The sequence below is a fragment of the Neophocaena asiaeorientalis genome, unplaced genomic scaffold (genome assembly GCF_003031525.2).
Source record: "Neophocaena asiaeorientalis asiaeorientalis breed wild unplaced genomic scaffold, Neophocaena_asiaeorientalis_V1.1 scaffold438, whole genome shotgun sequence".
In the NCBI taxonomy this organism is placed as follows: Eukaryota; Metazoa; Chordata; class Mammalia; order Artiodactyla; family Phocoenidae; genus Neophocaena; species Neophocaena asiaeorientalis.
The window spans coordinates 4,824,634-4,837,239 of record NW_020173491.1 but is presented as its reverse complement, the minus strand read 5'-3'; positions in this window follow the sequence as shown (position 1 = coordinate 4,837,239).

Genomic DNA, 12,606 nt, shown 5'->3' with positions numbered 1-12,606 from the left:
TCTCACACACACACACACACATGTCCCAAAGCAGGTAAAAACTAGAGAAATATCTCTCTCTTCTCTGTCTCGCTCTCTGTCTCACTCTGTCTCTCTGTCTATCTCTGTCTCTCTCTCTCTCTCTCTCTCTCTCTCACACACACACACACACACACACACACACACACACAGAGCTCTTTGCCTGAGGGCAGACCTTAGTCAGCTACCATGCATCTGGCTAAACCTCAAACGCTTAGTCTCAGAGGCATGAATAATCAGAGGAGTTTAGGGTGACCACAGCAGTTATAAAGCGGGAAGCTGGGGGAACATCATGAAAAGAAGAGATCCACAGAGGGGGAGCCCTAAATTTAGTGTATAAACTCTGCTCAGATCTCTGACTGCCTCTGACCTACACGCGCATGGGGCAGATTTCAAGCAGTCCAACTAAGGATAAAAGAACCAAACTGAGATTTCAGTTGCTGTCCACCACAGAAGACGTACAATTTGGAGTTTGAATTCACCCAGATTAACTGCTCATTAAGTAGACACACAAACAAAAAAGAAATCAAGAATCTTCAGAGGAATATGATGAATTCACAGTCTTTACAACATATCATTCATAATATTCAGGATATTATCCAAAATTACCAGACCTACAAAGGCATAGGAAAATGTGATCTATACTCAAGAGAGAAGGTAACCAATTGGAGACACTAACCCTAAAATGACCCAGAAGCTGGGATTCTCAGACAGGATTTTAAAGCAGCTATTATAACTATGCTCAGTAATGTAAAGAAAAGTGTGCTTGTGTAACAAAGGAACAAATAGGAAATCTAGGCAGAGAAATAGAAACAATTAAAACGAACAAAGTGGAAATTCTAGAGCCAAGAATTAAAATCCAAAATTAAAAAAGGACAGCTAATTGTAGATAACAAAAGAGAGTTAGTGAGATTAAAAATGTATCAGTAGACACTACTCTATGGGCACAGTGAAAAAATTTTCAAAAGTGAACAAAGCCTCAGTGATCTGTGGGAAAATATGATTAAAAAAAATCTAGTATACATGTAATTGGAATCCTAAAAATAGAGGAGAGATGAAATGGAAAAAATATTTGAAGAAACCAAACCAGGATATATAAAGGTAAACCACACCTATCATTATCATAGTCAATCTGCTGAAAGCTAAAATTACAGAGAGAACCTTGAGTGGCCAAAGATAAATGACATATTACATGTAGGGGAAGAATGGTACAAATGATCTCTGGCTTATCATTAGAAAAAAATGGAGGCCAGTAAACAGGGAAATCACATCTTTAAAATGCTTAGAGAAAAAAATGCCAACTCATAATTCTACATCAACAAATATCCTTCAAGAATAAGGCAAAGTGAAAATATTTTCTATAAATAAAAGGTAAGAGAATTTGCCACCAGCACACCTGCACTACAAAAGGAAGTTCTTCAGGCCGGAGGGAAGCAATACTGAATAGAAAGTAGCCATTAAACTTGCTATTAATAATGTAAAAGACTTCTGACTGAACATCACCATCATGGAGGTAAGGAAATATTACATAATCGTTGGTGCTCTTCACCAAATATTTCTGATTTTCCTCCTTTAGGCATATGGTAGAATTGCCAATTCCACTTATTGTAGTTGAGTGTGGTCATATAACTTGCTTTAGTCTACAGAATGTGGCAGAAACTTTATCAAAGTGTACAGTTTGCTTCATTTTCTGTTTTTCCAGCCCTAGCAGTCATGAAAACACAGAGATAGCATAGACTAGGTCTTGAGTCTTCCCACAAATCATCTCTTAGACAGTAATTCATTTCCACCACCAGTCAACTGTGAGATCCTGCCTGGACCCCTTCCCCTCAGTCTCATTTTCCTTACAGTAAATGGAGTTGGTGTAGGGAAGCGGTCCCCAGCCTTTTTGGCACCAGGGACCAGTTTTGCGGAAGACAATTTTTCCACGGACGGGGGACGGGGGTGGGGGTGGGGAATAGTTCAGGCGGTAACGCGAGCAATGGGGAGCGGCAGATGAAGCTTTGCTCACTCGCCGCTCACCTCCTGCTGTTCAGCCCGGTTCCTAACAGGCCGAGGACCAGTACCGGGCCACGGCCCACGGGTTGGGGAGCCCTGGTATAGGGCAACCAAGATGGGGATTGTAACGATGCACTAGTTAACCTCCAAGATCGCGTCTGGCTCCAGCGTCGTGTAATTGCAGGACTCTGAGAATAGGTACACATCCCTCTAGTCACAAATCCTGGAATTCTGTCTATTTCTTGGTTTGCTGACTGAAGAGGTTTCAAAAAGCTGCAACATGTGATGGCACCCAACGCAAGCTTTAATAATTAAAAAGCGGGGCGGAGCTGGTGTTGACCAAGACGCAAAACAAAATACATCTATAAAAGAAATGGGCCCCACTCAAAGACATAAATCATGCTTCCTGCTCATATATTTCCCGCTGTACTTTCCCTGAAGCTTTGTTGTTTATTTTTCTCACCATCAGTAAGTAAAAATTGTTTGTTACATGTGTAACAACTAAGTGTTTTCCCTTCTGAACCATGGTGCTCTCTAGTTAAGGGGCACATATTCTTTGCACCTGTTCTGATTGTCATTGGTGTTATTAAAGAAAAAGCCTTTCCACTTGGGTTTATTCAGAGAGAGTTAACATCTGATTTTACATGGAACTATTTAAAAGAAAAAAAAAGCAGCGTGGCCTGAAGCGCTTCTAGCATAGGGTGTGGAAGTATTTGATGTCCTGGTGCTTGTTCATAAAAGAATGTTGTTTTGAAATGTGCAGTGAAGTCAGGGAACAGAGACCCAAAGAAAGTTCCCATTGACATCAAATCAAATCAACCCCCTCCCCAAAATACTTCCCTCTCGGACCACAGGGCCCCTTGGCTCTGTGCCCACCATCTGTGCTCAGGGAGGCCCCAGCCTGGCTGCCTGGAGTGATGTGTGAATATGCGCTTGTCCTAGTCAGGGCACTGATAAAGGTCATTCGTGTACCAGGATCCACAGTACCGAGGCCGCCCCAGTGGCCTGGAAGACACCTCACTGTCAAGGAAACCAAACATACACCAACCACAATCCTCCAACTCAGCTTTCGTCAGCTCACCCTCCCCTACAAAATAAGACCCGCTCACCTTGTAAGGAAAGCCCCGACCAGCCAATCATGCACTGCTTCTGCATCGCCTCTTCTAACATCTATAGAACTCCCTGTTGCCCAAAATCCCTTGGGAAGAGTGCCCCACTGCTTGTGAGGCACGGTACTCCCCCAGTCCATGGATTATTTTCCCTTGAATAGAGGAAGCAAACTTGTTACTAAATTGTTTGATTTTTGTCACTTCACAGCACTAACGGGCAGGAGGAGAGACATTTGTCAATGGTGAACCAGTCTCTGAAGGTAGTCTGCAAGAATGTATCACCCAGGTAGCAGCTCTTCCCCGTGAACCCATGGTTCGTGGATTACACAGGCTCCAGACACGCAGCCTCAGTGGCCATGGCTCACGGGCCCAGCCGCTCCACGGCATGTGGGATCTTCCCGGACTGGGGCACGAACCCGTGTCCCCTGCATCGGCAGGCGGACTCTCAACCACTGCGCCACCAGGGAAGCCCAAGGTAAGTCATATTTTAATGCAAGTTTTTAAGAACCATAGATTAATGCAAAAAAACCATGATGAGTGAATTATCAACATTTTAAGTAAAGACGGAATCCATAACAATGCATTTGCTCAGTCATATTGCAGCCTGAGGCACAAGGAATACACTGGCTCTGTCTTTATTTAAAATTTTGATATTTCGTTCATCATAGACCTCTGTATTTTGATTGTTTAAATGTTGAATTAAAATATGATTTATCTTTAGGGCGTGCCCTGAAATGTGCCCGAGGCAGTGCCTCACCTGCCTCACCCCGTCCCAGCCCTGACCCACACACTCTGCGGGGTGACAGGATCGGCCTCCCATCCACCCTCTCACACTTTCAAGAGTCACCTTTACCAGGTGGTGGAGGAAGACAGGGTTTGTTAAGAATCTGTTCCCTGTCAGTGGTCACTGCAGCCCGACCCTCTGTTGTCATTCATCTCCTCATGTCTGTCCGTTCCGGCCTTGGGCCTCTCCTGTGTGTCAGCAGTGGCACCAGCATCTCCCAAGCACACTATTGCATGTGACCAACTTTTACTTACTTACGGTCTTGGGCAGAGCAGATCGGAGAAGCAGCAGGTGATGACAGTCCATAATTACTGCACTAACAAAAAACAGCTCTAAGTTGGAAGTTGCTAGTCCTCAGTTTTCCTAGATCTCATCAGCCATTGCCTCCTGGCAACACAAGACATTACTGGGGGTGGGGGACTCTCCACTCCCATCTCTTTTTCTAGGACCCCAAACTCCTCGAGGTCTCAACAAGGTAAGTCCATAAATCCTTTCACTTGCGCACAACCGAACTCTTCTTTGTCTAAACCTCCTCATCTAGCTCGTGGCCCTGGTCGCACCTTTCTCAGTCCCGCAAGCCCATTAAAGGGGTCTCTCCAAATACCAGAAGCGTTTTACCTCTGTGTGGAACTCTCCCAAGGGGCCAAGGGACTGCAACAGTGGCAACTTTTGCGCCAACCTTTTTTCTCCTCCTGTATTAAATCAAATACAGGATTTAATGGCCTGTGCACAGGTCTGAGAGTCACTGTAGTAAGGGCTGTCTCTTTCATCGCAGTCCTCAGCTCCACGACCTGGGCCTGGCATAGGGCAAATGCTGGATGAAGCTGCCATATCCATCAGGCGGTGGAGCGTGAGGGGGGGAATCACTCCCAAGCACGCGGCCGCCATGCTGCTCATTCTAAGACTCCTTTGGTTCCAGAGTCCCGAGAGGCTTTCAGGAAGGATCTAGTCCACCCCCTCCTCCCTGAGTACTGCTTGTGCCCCAGCTCCCTCTCTCTCCCCCACATTAAGGCTCCTCCCCAGAAGATGCTCAGCTCCTGATGCCACAGCACAGAGCCAAAGCCCCCGAGTCTGAGACAGGAGAAGAGCCTGGGTTCGAATCCCAGCTCCCCCTGCGCCCTGGCGGCACGACCCGTGCCCGTTTCATCATCTCTCCGGGCCTCAGTTTCCACCTCTGCAGACTGAGGATCATAAATAGTACTACCTCCGGTCACCATGGCTGGGGGGCTTAACCAAGCTATCCCACGCTGCACGCTCAGGAGAGCGCCTGGCACACGGCAAGCACACGTGCACGTCAGACACTCCTGCGACCTCCTGGCCTGGGGGGGACTTTATTTTTCAGGGTGATGGAGGCAGACAGAGCAGCAGGTTGTCTTAGCGTGCCTGAGACCCTGGGCTGGGGTGCTCTCCCATTCACCCTTGGTTGCATGGGCTCTTTCCATTCCCAGCAGCACTAGAAGACCAGGAGGCCCCTGGAAAAAGATCCCTCTGCTCCAGAGGAGAAGAATCTTGAGGTTTTCAAGTGTAAACGACCTTTAAGGCTGGAGCAAGGGGAGTCAAGTGTGCACATACATCACTTGAAACAGATCCCTGGCTTCAGAGGCAAACCCCAAACTCCCTGGCCGCAGGCCGGGCCTGGAATGGAGTCTGTCTAATGATAGCAATGCAAAGAGGCAGAAAGCCTGCCTTCTTAAGTGTTCGCATAAAACTCGGGCTTCAGAGCATTTTTTTATTTTCAGAGAAGAAGTCTTTGTGGGTGTACTGGGTCAAGGATGGCTTTTCAAAGCGTGCCCCACACCCCATATGGAAGAGCGCCTCAGGGAGGGCTAGGTTCCTGCAGAATACTTCACAGTAGGAGGGAAAAGGGGAACACCCCCTGTCTGTCCTCCAGGTCAGTGAGAATTCCTCAGCTTGCTTAAGCCCCAGGGACCAGCTTCAGCTGTTGGACCCACCCCATGTTCTACCCCTAGCCCTACCTTCCTGCCCCCCATCCTTTACTGGCTTGAAAGATGCTATCAGAGTCCAGAGCCTCCATGTGGGCCCCAAAGGAACAGCTGGGATTCAGCCAGCCAGCACCATCACCTCCCAGGCAGCAAACAGGACCCCAAGACGCAGACTGACATAAGCTTTTTACAAACCTCTCCGGAGCCAGCTGGCCTTCCCTACTTCAGAACCAAATGCCAGGAAACTCCGGCTGGCCCGCCAAGCCCCCAGGACTGCGGGATGAAGGACTTGCTGACATGTGCCTTTGTCCTTCACTGCTCTGCTCCCCCGCCCTCCCCGCCTGCACCGTGCACCACAGCTCAGCAGAGCCAGCTGAGTCCACGCAGCCCTTAACGCAAGGCTGAGAAAGCCAGCCAGCAGATCGCTGGTTTCCCGCAATGCCCATTCTCCAACACGTTGCTGGGAATACACTGGATGGTCCTGGATCCAAGCAGCCATCCCAGACCCACTCCTGGTCAAAAAAGGAGACGGGTCAAGTCTTCCAACCAAAGGCCACCGTTCATTCCTTGGTGAAAGCTGTGCTCCGCAGTCTCCCAGGATGCTCTCTGCTTTTCTCCCCTCTTCTTCTCCTCAAGGGGCATCATCACAATTTCTGGGACCCAACAGACCTGGACCACCTTAGGCCCCAGGCTTCCATCGGTATCACAGCCCGTCAGTGTCACGTGCAACAAATGAGAGCAATTGAGAAGAAAGCAAGATCTTCATCAGGGTTCTTGGGAAAAAACAGCTGAAGAGATCCCAGGCTTACCCACCGCAGAACTGCTTGCTATCCATTCCTCTACCTCTCCCGTCCCTCCCTGCTTCTCCCACAGGCCCCAGGCACCAAAACAACCTTAAGTCTCTTCTTCCTCCTCTCTCTCAAAACCTCTGTCCCTCAAAACCTCTCTCCCTACCTCGCCAGATCTGCTTCCACCCCAGAAATCTTGCCTTTAAACTCTCCCTACTGCGGGCTGCTTCCGCAGCCCATTCTAATCCCCATATCAAAAGGCCCAAGAGCCTTGGCAAGCACCACATTTCCCAGCTCCCCACCCCATGACTCCCAACTTCTATGATTTTGCCTGTCTTTACTGCTGTCACCCCTTAACCTGTCACGTGCAAGCACGTCTCCTAATGATGCAAAAAGACCCAAACACCTCAATTCTGGAAGCTTACCAAAGGTCAAGCATTTACTTATCCATTAAAACTCTCTGTACTAGAGCAATTTACATTTGTATTTGCAAGGAAAACAAAACTAGCCCGGCAGATAGCAATTTATGGCTTTTCTCCATTAACTCAAGCAGGCAAAAAGGAAGCCCCACTGGCCATGCAAAACAAGTCCCCCTGGTCTTTCTCTCTCTACCAAAGAAAACAAAGAAAAGAAACCCTGCATCACCACCACTCCCCACCCCTAGCTCGGGCCGATCTCACTTTAAGAGTTTTGGGAGGCCCGGCCTCTGTGAGGAGGGAGCACACTTCAGGACTGAAAGTTTCCATGGCTTGGATCGTCAAAGTCCAGCGTTCCTGTAGGTTTTGACTTGAGCTGAGGTCAGTGCAGGACGAGGGAGGGAAATGGGCTTAAATGCTGACTTCCTGGAAGGTCTTTTCCATTTTGTAATGTCGGCCGTGGGTCAGACCGTCTCAGGGAATAAGCTGTAAGTGGAGGTGAGTCTTTCCATATGTCTCACATGAAAATTGAAAACGATCAGCTAATGTAGTCCAGAATCCCTTCGAAACATTTGTATTGTTTCAAGAAAAGAAAAGGAAAAATGTAAGCCCAGCTGAACTTCACGGGGTTTCTAATTAAAAGGTACAAAGCAGGAGGACAACTCACCCCCGAAATTAAGTCAAAGGGAGACCTCAGTGCAACAGGTGGGACTGTGAGTCCAAGTGGACATTTAATAAGCACAGTCTGATAAGGGTGGTGGCATACTATAGCCAAGGAATTCTAAAATTGTTTGATGGGAGGAGAGGCTGGTGAACTCCTGAGAGATCATTTAAAATAATTTTCTCAGTACTTACTATGGGATTTGACATATACAGTGCAAGAAAGGTTGGGGAAGATAATGGACAGCCATTCCCTCCCAGGACTGGCACTACACAGTGGAGTAGCAGACAATAGTCCCCTATTCCCTGCCCCTCAATACAGTCCCTCCCACAGATATATGAAATCCACTATTAGACATTCTTTCCTTTGGATTAAACATTGTTAACAATCATGGGTAGAGAACACATTTCTTCCAAATCCCCCAAAAACTAAGAGTTACATTTTATTTCCATTCTGTTGTGGTGCTTCTACAGGAGAGTGTGGAGGTATTTAGTTTCAGAATGACCCAGGTAATTTTTTTTTTTTAATTTCTAATTACCAAAGTGATACATGCTATATTGAGTGAAATGCTGTAATGTCTTGGGTTTGCTTTAAAATAAGACAGAAGGTGAGGGAGTAGGTGGGGATACAGATGAAATAAGACTGAGCTGATCACGGTTGAAGTTGAGTGATGGGTGGTGCATGGGAGTATGTTAGCCCATACTCTCTACTCTTATATATGTTTGAAATTTTCCATAACAGAAAACATATTTTTAAGAAAGGAAAACAATAAGACTGCAATAAAATAGTAATATGTTTTGTTGCATAATATCCACAAATTATTAAAAATTATTTTTAAAAATTTAATCTGGAGGGACTTCCCTGGCGGTCCAGTGGTTAAGACTCTGAGCTCCCAATGCAGGGGGCACAGGTTCAATCCCTCACCAGGGAACTAAGATCCCACCTCCCGAACGATGTGTCCCCCAAAATTAATTTAATTAATTAAAAGTCTTATTAAAAAAATTTAACCTGGAAAGTTAGTCATCTATAATACTATTCCCCATCCCCACCCAGAGATTACTGCTGTCAACAGCTAGTGTCTGTTCTACCAGATTTTTTTTTCAATCCTAGAATTCTAAAGTCAAAAAGAACCTTAGAAGCTGTCTAAGGCCCAGTGTCTTCACCTGTGAGGGAGCCGAGGGCCAGAGAGGGCAGGTGAGTGTGAGGCGGGCTCCAAACTGGAGTCCACATCCCCTTCCCCACCGTCAGTCTCCCCTGAACCTGGGCAGAGGTGTTTTTCCAAAGCCCACACTTGGTTACTTCCCTAGTTCACAATCTTTCTAGATAGAGTGGCAAGAGACATGACAGTCAAGCCAAAAGGACGAGGGCTTACCATCCCAGACAGGAAGTCGATCCCACAGAGCTCCGTGATGAAGACAGGAAACCAGCTCCCACTTCCTCCATTTGGGGACTGAAAATGCTGTTTACATTCTTGGCAGAGATCAAAGCGTGAACTCCTGTCCCTACCACAACCCCCGGGACATATATGCACAGCTCCAGTTGGCAGCTATAGCGACCATTAGCTTAAAACCTGTCAAAACAGAGTTTATTTGGGAAGGAAAAGCAAATCCCGACCCTGTCTCCAGGTACCCTGTTCTTGGGTGCAGAAGAGCAAGAGAGCTTAAGTAAAGTTGAAGGTAAACCTCCGGGCGTCAGCCCTCCTGGACGGCGAGATGAACTGGCCAGGGTGCTGTCAGTCTTGCACCCGGGCCACTTCTTATGCCCACGCAATCAGACTTCCCGGCACATCCCAGGGCTGTATCTGCCAAAAACCCCGAGGAAGTTAATAAAGTCAGAATAGCGTCATCAAGCTCTACAATACAAAGGCCACCGCAGATACGCATCCACGGCTCCCTTCTTAAGGCCCAAAGGAGCCTGCAACTTTCTTCATTCACTTACTATCCTTAACAAGCCATGCTCACAGGAAGTGCACATGTGACCTACAGCCTTTGCAGGATGGACAGAAGCACAAAGAACATTGCTATCGAGATTGCATTTCAGTATTTCAATCAGAGCTGCCACAGACAGTAGCACTCACTGGTCGTAATAATCTATTGATTAGTTTCCTGTCGCTGCTCCAACAAGCTACTCCAAACATAGTAGCTTAAAACAACCCAAATTTATTATCTCAGACTTGTAGTTGTCACAGTTTCAGGTGGGCTTGGTTGGTTCTTCGGCTCTGTGTCTCCCGAGGCCAAAGTCAAGGTGTCAGTTGGCCTGGGTTCTCATCTGGAGACGCTGGGAAGAATCCACTTCCAAGCTCATTCAGTTGTTGCCAGCATTCAGTTCCTTGGGGCTCTAGGGCTGAGGTCCCCACCTCCTTGCCGGTCGTCAGCTGGGGGCTGCTCTCAGCTCCTCAAGGCCATCTGCACTTCTTGTCACACTGCCAGGTGGACTGAATCTGGCTCAACAAGCCTTCCTGGCAGGAGACACTGGTGGATGGAGCCCCACAAGCTGAGCAAGGCCCATTCCCTGCCTTCAAGCAGTTAAACAGAGAGGGGAGCAGGCGAAGAGACGGAGGAGGCACCCACAAACTCAGATGAAAAGAACATGCAATTTTCCTCTTTCAACAAGTCAATTTAATTTAAGGCACAAACCCCCATTCCCTTTCTTCCTGGTTGCTCTGAAGTCTTTTGTGGGGAGAAGGGGCTTATGAGACACAGGCTCTGGGAAAGGGGGCATATCTGGCCCAGGGTGTTACCTGCCTGTGATGGAATCATTTAGGAGAGTTCCACTCCCACGCTGGTGTCCGTTCCTGTGGCTTCCTCCTATAGCATTCTTTGTTCCTTCCCAAGAGCCTCTTTTGAGCTTGTATGAGTTTGGGTTCCTCCAGAATCAGACCACAAGACAGTTTATTTGGAGGTGATACCCAAAGCTAGTAGGGGAGTACGGGAGTGAGACAGGGAAGGGAAGGAAGCTGACACCGAGCATGTTATCACAGTACCTCGTGGGCAGGTGGAGCTCAGTCTCGCCTGGGAACTCTGGGAAACAATGTAGAGTGATTCCACGTGAGGGGAAAGAGCTGGGCTACTGATCCACCAGCTCCATCAGTCATGAGGTCAGGGCTGCTGTGGTGTCAGTTTCCCGGCACAATGACCTGCCATGTGCATGGCGGTCAGGCAGAAGGCAAGGAGAAGGTACAGCCCAAGGGCCACAGGAGCTGGAGGACACCAACTGCTTCTGCTGCAAGGCCTGACTCTGTGTCCCCAAGTCTCTCCTGTGCCAGGCTGGGAGACTGGAAACTAACTCTGCAAGGCGGTCTAAGGCCTTTTCTGCCCAGATCCGTCCTGTAGCTGGTTTGCCTCTAGACTCTTCGAGGTCCCCCAGCAAGCCAAGCTCAGGGGCCCTCTGTTCTCAAACCCAACAAAGCTGTCTAGTTTCCCACCTACTGTGGGGCAAGGACACAGCCCCTTCTCAAGGCCCCAGCAGCTTCTACAATCCCATCTTCTTCACCTCTCCCTCTGCCCTCCCCCCACCTGGCCTGAGGACCTGTCACCTCACCTCAGGGATGGAAAGACGTCCTCTTTTATCAGCTCATAGTGACCTGAAACTATTGTTTTTGCCAGGGCCCTCCCCATCCCCTACAGGGCGTAGGATGTCACCTTGGCAGCTTATCACCCTGGTATACAGCTCTCCTTCTCTTGCAACGGTGAGTCTGGGAAGAGTGTACAAGGGAATACAGGAAAACCCTTTAAAGGCTTATCTTATCACCCAGACACGCACCCCAGTAGCCAGAATCCAAGGCAAACGTAACATGTGCCACCATGAAGCGCTTTCACGGGAGAGAGAAGAATCCCACTGGAGGCAAGCAAAGAAGGCTGCGTGAAAGAGGCGAGAGCATGCTGTGCGCCTGGAGGGATGAGTGAGAGCCCAGCCGGCGGAGGTGGGCTGTGAAGCAAGGCAGACGCATGGGGGGCCCAGGTCAGCCTCGCCTCCCGTGGCCTGTGCTTACGGCACTGGGGCCGGGGAGGGAGATCAATTACGCCTGGGAATGTCAGGACAAGGTGGGACTTCCCAGAATGACAGCAGGGCGGGAGCCATGGAATATTTGGGAGGAAAGAAGTGACGTGAGAAGGTGTGGCAGGCCAGTGGGACGACACGGTGCGGCGAATGTGAAATGGCCTTTGTCTTGAGACCCTGGCTTCCAGGATCTGTGTGTGTGGAGAGAGAGGGAGAGAGAAGGAGCAGAGAAGGCAAGAGAGGGAGAGGAGGAAGGTAGAGGGGGATGAAGAAGAGAGGAGGAGAAAGAAAGCGGGGAGGGGTGTTGTGAAGAGAGAAAAGACAGGAGTCGGAAGAGAAAGAAATCTGAGAGGTTAACCAAAAGCTAGGGAGGCTTTTGAAGCCAGACCCTTTAGGGATCCTCCAGCTCATCAGATTTGGGCCTTTCGGTGGGAAAGGGGAGGTGGCGCCCGCCCAGCTCACGGAGGCCCCGTCTGTAGCTGTGAAACCCGCCGCTAAGCCCCACTCTGGCCAGGATGCCAGGTGAGGCCAGGTGTAAGCAGTGAGGCCAGCTGAGACCCGGGCCCCTCGGGTGAGTGGCTCTTGTGAGAAGAAGGCAAGAGATTGTGAAGAGCAGGCCTCGGTCTGCTGTTCTCAATGAGCTCACCAGCCCAGGTGGGACTGACAGTCCCGGGATGCCCTCGAGCAGAGAAAGTGTCAGAGAGGGAGGTGCAAGTAGGTGATAATTGCTGGGAGAGTGGAAGCTGAAGCCACCCCAAAGCCAGCATCTTGGCTTCAACCAGTGCGGTCAGCTTCGGAGAAAAGAAGAAGGTCTGAGTTTACTGGTTGTTCACACTCAGAAACGAAAGCCGAAAGCCGAAAAACTTCCAAACGTCTGGCTCTCACAGCAC